Raw genomic sequence first — 10,223 nt, 5'->3', positions numbered from 1 at the left:
TTACTACATTACTGCAAATCCGTTTGATTCATACACTGACTTGTCTGACTGTCATGTTTTTATTTTAACCTGCCCTTCCCTTATTTACACTGAAATAATATAATTTGTGAGGGGGACACTATTTGACCAGGGGAYRTTATTTGGCATGACAGGCCCTGGTCAATAGTAGTGCACTATAAAAGGAATAGGGTGCAAATTAGGATGCAAGCTGAGTCCTATATTCAGGTTAAGTCAGAAGTACAGGTTAATTAATCATTTCTACCACAGTAAATCTACACTGAGTGTTACATTGTCCTCCCTACCACACAATCTTTTACTGTATTACAGAAAATCACGTAGAAATGCAAACCAAAAAATGACATGCATTTTCTGGTTAATAAATACATGAGATTATGTTAAACATTTATTAGCTATGCATGAGCTTTACAGGTGTGCAGGACATTGACATGATGACACATGATGTAAGTAGGTTATAGCATGGACTCCTGTGGAATGCTTGTTAGAAGTAGAGTGTAAAAAACGAGCGTAATGTAACATCCTCTCTTCGAAATGAAAGGCCGTTGGTGACTTGTGGCTGTGGTCTGGTTGGTGCTCCTTCCACATGACTAGGGACGATAAAAGAGGAGCACTTCATCATTGCTCACATCATTTTAATCAGGAGGAGATTAGGAGACCTTGAGTTAATTATAGAATAAAAGGTAGGAAGTGGCTGCTAGGTAAGAGCTCATCAGCATGATTAAAATGAACGGAATACACATCAATGGAAACTAGATCAAACTGTTGTTCCTGTAACTCTGGCATTATTCAGTGTTGAACAKACAGCATCTGACAACAGGTGTATAATCTCATTTTGTTCTGAACATCACTGTGGAATGAATAGGATGTTGAAATGAATGTGTGTGTGTGTGTGTTTGTGTGTCGTGTGTGTGTGTTTTTGGTTTTACTATCCTTGTGGGGACCAGTCCTCACAAGGATAGTAAAACCAGGGGGRAAAAAAAACATTTCGCCAGTACACACAAGTAAAAATTATATTTTAGACTTAGTGGTTAGGTTTATGGTTAGGGTAAGGGTTAGGGTTAGGGACAATATAATTTTGAATGGGAATCAATTGTTTGGTCCCCACAAGGATAGTAAAACAAACTTGTATATGTGTGTCTACAGAGCAAGAGAACGCCAGGAATAGAGCTGTCTCACAGTGACAGCCAGGATTGTGACATTCTTTATGGACATTCACAATCAAATAAGCCATGTAACTGCTCTTACTCTGCATTAACACAGACAGGATCATTCCAGATAAGTCTTGGCATTATAAGGCACTCCAGAATGGAAGTGAAGCCACTAACTGCTATCCCCCGGCGGTGATGAGAGAGTTGACACATAAAGACACCGCGTCAGTGTTATTGTCCGGGGACTTGGCCTCAGAGTCAAAAGAGAATCACTTCCTCTAATGGAAAACTGTTGCCTGACTACTACTCCACTGACAACATCAGCTGAGAGGAATAGAGAGAGGGAATAGGGTGCCATTTTGGATGCAGCAACAGACATATGCACGAGTTCCTTTATAGAAGGAAAGCTATTTTGGGGATTTCCACGGCTGTCGTGGCCTATTCAGATTATTTTAGATCGGTTTGGGTACCCTGTGTGTCCTGAATGCCATTTTTCAGAATTTAATTTTTCCTTCCTCTGTATTTGACAGACTCTTATAAGAGCATCAAGCTGGGCTATCTAAGCTTCTTGGCATACAATAAGGCACTGCAAGTGAATTATTTATTCATTTGAGTGGATTATTTATTCGGTAATGAACAAAACCAAATGCAATTAGAAGACTATAATTTTGCGCAATAGGATGTCAGGCCTGTGGCATACTGCATTATTCATTTCTATCTCGTCCTTGGCGGTCGGTGTATACAGCAGTGGAGGCTGGTGGGAGGAGTCAAACATGTGATTTCCGTATGTTGATGTGTTTGATACCATTCCATTTATTCTATTCTAGCCATTACAATGAGCATGTCCTCCTATAGCGCTGCCCTCCAGCCTCCTCTGGTATACAGTAACACAGTAAACATCATAATGTGGGGAAGGAGGACACATTTTCCCACATTTAACTATCGGAGTCAACAAAGAGACACTAGGATGGTTCACCGTCAGTTCAGCCTACTTTAGAATGTACATAAAATGTATACAGAGCCAGGCTGCTTTCCAAATGGCACCCTATTCCCTGTATGGTACACTACTTTTGACCAGAGGCCCTGAGGGAATAGGGTGCCGTTTGAGATGAGGACTGCATGTGTCTCTGTGAAGTGGAAGAGAATCCCTGACAGATTCTGCCAGAAGATGAGATACTCCATTGCCRGGCTGGTCTCCTGTCTGTCTCTCTCCAGGTTAGGAGAAGTGTGACACTGGTTTCCTGCCTGTGGTTCTAGAGAATGAGAGAAGTGGGATACAGGTCTCCTGTCTGTCTCTCTAGAGGAGAAGTGTGAGGTACTGGTTTCCTGTCTGTGGTTCTAGAGAATGAGAGAAGTGGGATACAGGTCTCCTGTCTGTCTCTCTAGAGGAGAAGTGTGACACGTTTTCCTGTCTGTGGTTCTAGAAGAATGAGAGAAGTGGGATACAGGTCTCCTGTCTGTCTCTCTAGAGGAGAAGTGTGACACTGGTTTCCTGTCTGTGGTTCTAGAGAATGAAAGAAGTGGGATACAGGTCTCCTATCTGTCTCTCTATAAGAGAAGTGTAATATAGGTTTCCTGACTATGGTTGTAGAGGCTGGGAGAAGTGTGATAGAGGTCTCCTGTCTCTCTCTCTAGAGGAGAAGTGTGATACAGGTATCCTGTCTGATTCTCTGGTGGAGAAGTGTGATACAGGTATCCTGTCTGATTCTCTGGTGGAGAAGTGTTATACAGGTATCCTGTCTGATTCTCTGGAGGAGAAGTGTGATACAGGTTCCCTGTCAGTGGTTCTAGAGGCTGCATGGAAGAAGTGTGATGCTGGTCTGCTCTCTCTCTCTTTCTCGCTTTCTCTATAAAAGCTGGGAAAAGTGTGATACAGGTTAATTGTCTGTCTCTCTAAAAGCCGTGATATTGTGATATTGTGTGATATTGTTCTGTTGTCTGCCTCTCCAAAAGCTGGGAAAAGTGTGATGCTGGTCTGCTGTGTCTATAGGAGAACTATGAGGAAGTGTGATCTACACATTAGCTTCTTCCTTTTACAGTTTCTCTATAGGGTGCTCTGCTACAACCTCCACACAAATCAGCTGTTTAGTTGGAGGGAAATTAAATGTCCAATGTTTAGTCTGTCAAGATATCAAAGATCCACACTGAAGGTTCTTCATCTGGTTTCTTCAGCTGTGAGATGTGTTCTTCTTTCCTTTCCAAATCGGGTCATTTCTTTCTTGTGGCCCTGAAATGTGATTCTTCTGAGAGCTGTTTGGAAGCTAAATCTTAGAGTCATGTCATTCCAGTTATTCACCCTAAAAGGATACAAAAAGCTATGATTAGCAGCTTGACAAACACAAAAACAACAACAACAATATTATCAACAAAAACAAACTCTTTAATCACTTTCAGTTGTTAAGATATTGTCATCGTGGACTTACAAGAGCTGGGCTCCTCTTTTAAGTTAATGTATTTTTGTCAAAACCAATCAATAAGTCATTATCTGTGTGTGTGTTGATGATGGAGAGGAGATGAGAACCCAGCTAGCGCTCAGCTCGCTATCATGTTCAAACGTCTCCAGTTGGAAGGTCCTAGAGGTTGGTTCAGATGGCACTGGGCCCATTACCACACAGAGCTGAACTCCTCTTTGTCCTAATCACACAGACAACAAGGGTGGCAGTGGTCCCGCATGGCATACATACATTGTGGGACGGTAAAACAGGGAGAATTATGGTTTGTGTTCCATTGAGATGTCCAGGATTTCTCCCCAGTCTGGAGACTATCCCAGAGGAACAGCTTTCCTGAACCGCAGTAACATGGGTTTACCATGTTTAACACGAGGTGGTAACAAGCCCTTCAGCCATGTCCCCCTGCTGCTTAGTAGCAGTACAATATAGCCCCGTTTCCACTGTCACTTAAAATTAGGGCCAAATTTGAGCTGGCTCCAATGGAATTCTCAAATTCGAGCTGGGTCGAGGGACACCCGGGCCAGCGCAGCCCAATTTCACAACTGGTGCCAGCTCGATTAGAATTCGGGCTGGTGACGCTGTTACCATGCAACCACCAAGATTGCATCACTGCTGGATGCTGACAATGTTTAGCTAGCTCGTCTGGGCTTGTTGCTGTTAGCTAGCACATGGACAAGCAGTACTGCAGTAGTCAGACATGACACAAATTACCACCATAGCTGGATACTTCATTAATTTTGCACTACACAATAAACAATAAACCAGAGTTGAAACAAGCTAGCTAGCTAGCTAACGTGAGCTAGCAGGAATTTTAGCTGGCCAGGTTGTATTGAAAGCTAGCTAGCTAGCTACATCACATCAAACCTGTCGCCTGGTTTGCTTAGTTAGCTTGCTAGCTAGCTAATAACCGATACCATGGCAAGCAAGGTAGGAATTAAGCTAGCTAGTTAGCCTGTTATGCTAGTGATGACACAAACCATTTAGCTAGCTAGCTTACGTCAGCAAGCTAAATACATGGCTCTGAGTCTGGCTGGCATTGGCAGGAGTATGGGGTAATGTTAGTTACAGCATTGTGAGGGTAGATTAAATTCAAAATGCCAATGGAAACGGGGCTTACAGTGGTTGCTCAACTAAAAGTTCTGAGATTATGCTGCTGGATTTAAAAGTAATTTGTGGTTTAGTACGGTACCCTGAGTCACTGCTTCATTGCTCCAGWCCACCGCAAGGGGGAGTTAGAGCACTGATTATGCTTTTGGGTCCCAAGGCRCTAATGTGTCTCTAACTGACAATGAATGGGCGATATGAACCAAGTAGAAACTGATAATTGTGCACAACTTCAAAATTGAATTTCAATGAACTGAATGATGAGGATGAAGGTGGTTGAATTTAGAACAATAGTGTAAGAACTGTCCTGCATGCGCACACCCGGAAAAATACACATATTTTTTGTTTCTACTCGTCAGTGTTACTTACTAAAACTGTTGTTACACTAAGGTTTTTATTCTAAGAGAAACGGAAATGTTCAATTAAATTCCATGATATTCTTAAGATATATGTGTTGACTGAATATGAGCAAGTGATGTCTGCTACATAATCAAGTTGATGGCACAGGCATATAGCCTCGGCACCTACATACTACTGAGTGACTCCTCATTCATGGCTTTGGATCAAAACAAATAAGCACCAACATTCTTTCTGATAGTCTTTAAAACCGCTTAAGGATCCGCCCCTTTTTTACCCAACTTTTGCCTGAAATGACATACCCAAATCTAACTGCCTGTAGCTCAGGACCTGAAGCAAGGATATGCATATTATTGATACCATTTGAAAGGAAACACTTTGAAGTTTGTGTTAATGTTGAATTAATAAAGATATGTTTTGGTTATCCTGACCAGGACACCATGTATTATAGTCTATAAAAGGAAAAATATTACCATCTCTTGTGCATGTCAAGGCAATTGATCAGCATATATATATAGGGGCTCGTAAATAAGCATTTCACTGTAAGGTCTACACCTGTTGTATTTGGCGCATGTGACTAATACAATTTGATTTGATGTTATTTTCCATATTGATCGTAACAAATTACTTTGGGAATAAATATCACTGAATGACAGAAATATTGGAACAAAGTAGGCTAATGAAGGTAAAAAAATGTGTTGCTTACTGGAAAATACTCTTTCAAAATGAATGGAAGAGGCAAGTGGAAGGGGGTAAAGACAGTATTCAGAGGTCAAGACAGCGCTGCTCTGAGACAGGATGGGTACTGGTCTTGATAAATCAACAAGATTTTTATTTTTCCCTGAATCTCCATTTGGGTAATAGTTAGACTACAATTAGGGTGTGGAAATGTTAGGATTATTTTGCTCTGACTGTAGTACTGCAGCCTACTCCCGACCGGTCATGTTGTACAGCGCCATTATGGGCTATTAGCAGGACAATAGACTCTTGCCAACACCTCTCTCTATTTTGATACTTTGCGCAAAGCAATTGATCATCATTAAAAACTTTGTGGAATTTTGTGGGTTTAAGACACTGCATCGCAGTGCAAACTGCATTGCTACAGATGCTGATTCGATACCAGTGCCGGCTGCGACCGGGAGACCCATGAGGCGATGCACAATTGGCCCAGCGTTGTCTGGGTTAGGGGAGGGTTTGGCTGGCCGGGATGTCCTTGTCCATAAAATAGGCATTGTGGGCTTTTGGTTTCTCTAATTCWAAAAAAATAAATAAATATTTTGGCCTTTATAAATATTTATTCAGATTACAATCACTCACTTCGGTTATTTGAAAACGAAATCATCTCCAAAATATCGTAATTTTTTAAACAAACAATTTAGAATTCTCCAATCCTCTCAATGTAATTACTGGCGAAGAGCCATATAGATTGCAAAATAGTTGGGAAGAGATTTTTGATGGCACATGGTTTATGAATTGACATGCAATTTTCCGTTCCTCCTGAACAACAGTGTAAGAATTGCTATTCCTCTGTCCTGCACGCAAACCCCCCAAAAATACACGTATTTTGGGGGTTTCTATTTGATCCGAACAAGCTGTAACTGGACTGTAACATATTACTTACTAAAAATGACATAAAAAGCGCACATTTGTAAATCCCAACTCTAAAAGTAATTGGAAAGGTAGATACAACTTATTTGTGACATTATGTTTACAATAAAGAATGTAAACAAGATGCTGTGTTTTTATTTACAGCTGGAGGCAACACTTGTTTTTCACTGTAGTACTGTAGTACTGTAGTACTGTAGTACTGTAGCAAGTTAGATCATTATGCAAACAATGTTTCCTATCAGCAGGACAATAGACTCTTCACAGCCCGGCTGCTGTAGGTGTGAAAATCCTCCAATTTACAATGTATTCCATGCTTAAGTACTATAAAGTGTTACATTTCTAACTCAAGACCTCATGCAACCGTTTGTATGTTGCGTTCATAATATCTCTATTAGCCATGTCCAAAATGGTACATATATGGTACATATACATACCCCTTCACTTAAGCCACATGATTCAAAATTGATGAAATTTGGCAAAGTGAAAATACGTTTTTAGAAATGTAAAAAAAACAATACAGGAATATCTCATTGACATAAGTATTCACACCCCTGAGTCAACACGTTAGAATAATCTTTGGCAGCGATTACAGCTGTTAGTCTTTCTGGGTAAGTCTTTAAGAGCTTTGAACACCTGGATTGTACAATATTTCATTTTTTTTTTTTTTTTTAATGATTCAAACACGTCTCAGGTTGCTAGACATTGCTGGACAACCATTTTCAAGTCCTGCCATAGATTTTCAAGACGATTTAAGTCAAAAGTGTAATTTTTTATTTATTTATTTTACCGTTATTTTTACCAGGTAAGTTGACTGAGAACACGTTCTCATTTGCAGCAAYGACCTGGGGAATAGTTACAGGGGAGAGGAGGGGGATGAATGAGCCAATTATAAACTCTAATATAAACTATAATACTCCGGAACATTAAATATCTTCTTGGTGTGCAACTCCAGGGTATATTTGGCCTTGTGTTTTAGGTTATTGTCCTGCTGAAAGGTGATTTTGTCTCCCCGTGTGTAACGGCTGTCGTCGGTGGAAGAAGGTGAGGACCAAGGTGCAGCATGGTAAGTGTTCATGATGTTTAATAATAATCAAAACTGAACACTTAAATAACAAAACAACAAAGAAACAACCAAAACAGTTCTGTCTGGTGCAGACACACAAAGACTGAAAATAACCACCCACAAAACCCAACAGAAAACAGGCTACCTAAATATGGTTMCCAATCAGGGACAACGATTGACAGCTGCCTCTGATTGAGAACCATATCAGGCCAAACACAGAAATAGAAAAACATAGAAAAACGAACATAGACAACCCACCCAACTCACGCCCTGACCATACTAAAACAAAATACAAAACAAAGGAACTAAGGTCAGAACGTGACACCGTGTCTGTTGGAAAGCAGACTGAACCAGGTTTTCCATCTACAATTTTGCCTGTGCTTAGCTTTATTCCGTTTCTTTTTATCCTAAAAAAACTCCCTAGTCCTTGCTGATGAGAAGCATACACATAACATGATGCAGCCACCACCATGCATGAACATATGAAGAGTGGTACCCAGTGATGTGTTGTGTTGGATTTGCATAACATAACAAAACATAACACTTTCTATTGAGGACGTAAAGTTAATTTCTTTGCCATTTTTTTTTCTCAGTTTTACTTTATTGTGCGTAATGCAAACATAATGCATTGTTTGAAATATTTTTTATTCGGTACAGGCTTCCTTCTTTTCACTCTGTCATTTAGGTTAGTATTTTGGAGTAACTACAATGTTATTGATCCATCCTCAGTTCTCTCGTATCACAGCCATTAAACTCTAACTGTTTTAAACTCATGGTGAAATCCCTGAGTGGTTTCCTTCCTCTCCGGCAACTGAAGATAACTTCTTATGGCTGGGGGGCAGTATTGAGTAGCTTGGATGAATAAGGTGCCCAGAGTAAACTGTCTGCTACTCAGTCCCAGAAGCTAAGATATGCATATTATTAGTATATTTGGATAGAAAACACTCTAAAGTTTCTAAAACTGTTTGAATGATGTCTGTGAGTATAACAGAACTCATATGGCAGGGCAAAAAACAGAGAAAAAAATCCAACCAGGAAGTGGGAAATCTGAGGTTTGTAGTTTTTCAACTCTTTGCCTATCCAAGATAGTGGAAATTTGGTTTGATTGCACTTCCTAACGCTTCCACTAGATGTCAACAGTCTTTAGAACCTTGTTTCAGGCTTCTACTGTAAAGGAGGAGAGAATAAGAGCTGATTGAGTAAGGGGTCTGCCAGAGTGCCATGAGCTCATTCAGGCGCGCTCCCGTGAGAGGTAGCTGCGTTCCATTGCATTTCTAAAGACAAAGGAAATCTTCGGTTGAAACATTATTTTAGATTTATGTTAAAACATCCTAAAGATTGATTCTATACATCGTTTGACATGTTTCTACGAACTGTAATGGAATTTTTGGACTTTTCGCCTGGCCTGCGCGTCGTGAATTTGGATTTGTGAACTGAAGGCGCGAACAAAAAGGAGGTATTTGGACATAAATTATGGACTTTATCGAACAAAACAAACATTTATTGTGGAACTGGGATTCCTGGGAGTGCATTCTGATGAAGATCATCAAAGGTAAGTGAATATTTATAATGATATTTCTGACTTCTGTTGACTCCACAACATGGCGGATATGGCTTGTATGGCTTGTTTTTGTGTCTGAGCACCGTACTCAGATTATTGCATGGTGTGCTTTTTCGGTAAAGCTTTTTTGAAATCTGACACAGCGGTTGCATTAAGGAGAAGTTTATCTAAAGTTCCATGTATAATACTTGTATCTTTTATCAATGTTTATTTTGAGTATTTCTGTAAATTGATGTGGCTCTCTGCAAAATCATCAGATGTTTTGGAGGCAAAATTTTACTGAACATAACGCGCCAATGTAAACTGAGATTTTTGGATATAAATATGAACTTTATCGAACAAAACATACATGTATTGTGTAACATGACGTCCTATGAGTGTCATCTGATGAAGATCATCAAAGGTTAGTGATTAATTGTATTTCTATTTCTGCTTTTTTTCTGTGACTAGGTACTGACTTAACATAATCAGATGGTGTGCTTTCGTCGTAAAGCCTTTTTGAAATCGGACACTGTGGTGGGACTAACAACAAGTTTATCTTTAAAATGGTGTAAAATACTTGTATGTTTGAGGAATTTTAATTATGAGATTTCTGTTGTTTGAATTTGGCGCCCTGCACTTTCACTGGCTGTTGTCATATCGATCCCGTTAACGGGATCTCAGCCGTAATAAGTTTTTAAGAAGGACGCCTGTATCTTTGTATTTAATAACTTCAACATGCTCAAACGGATATTCACTGTCTGCTTTAAAAACCTGTTTTCACTTTGTCATTATGGGCTATTGTGTGTAGATTGATGGGCATTAGTTTGAAAAAAAATCTATTTTAGAATAAGGCTGTAACATAACAAAATGTTGAAAAAGTCAAGGCGTCTGAATACTTTCCGAATGCACTGTAATTGTATGTGTAGGGCATA

Source organism: Salvelinus sp. IW2-2015, linkage group LG31 (assembly GCF_002910315.2).
Source record: "Salvelinus sp. IW2-2015 linkage group LG31, ASM291031v2, whole genome shotgun sequence".
NCBI lineage: Eukaryota > Metazoa > Chordata > Actinopteri > Salmoniformes > Salmonidae > Salvelinus > Salvelinus sp. IW2-2015.
The sequence above is the reverse complement of the archived record's forward strand: the minus strand, read 5'-3'. Positions refer to the sequence as shown.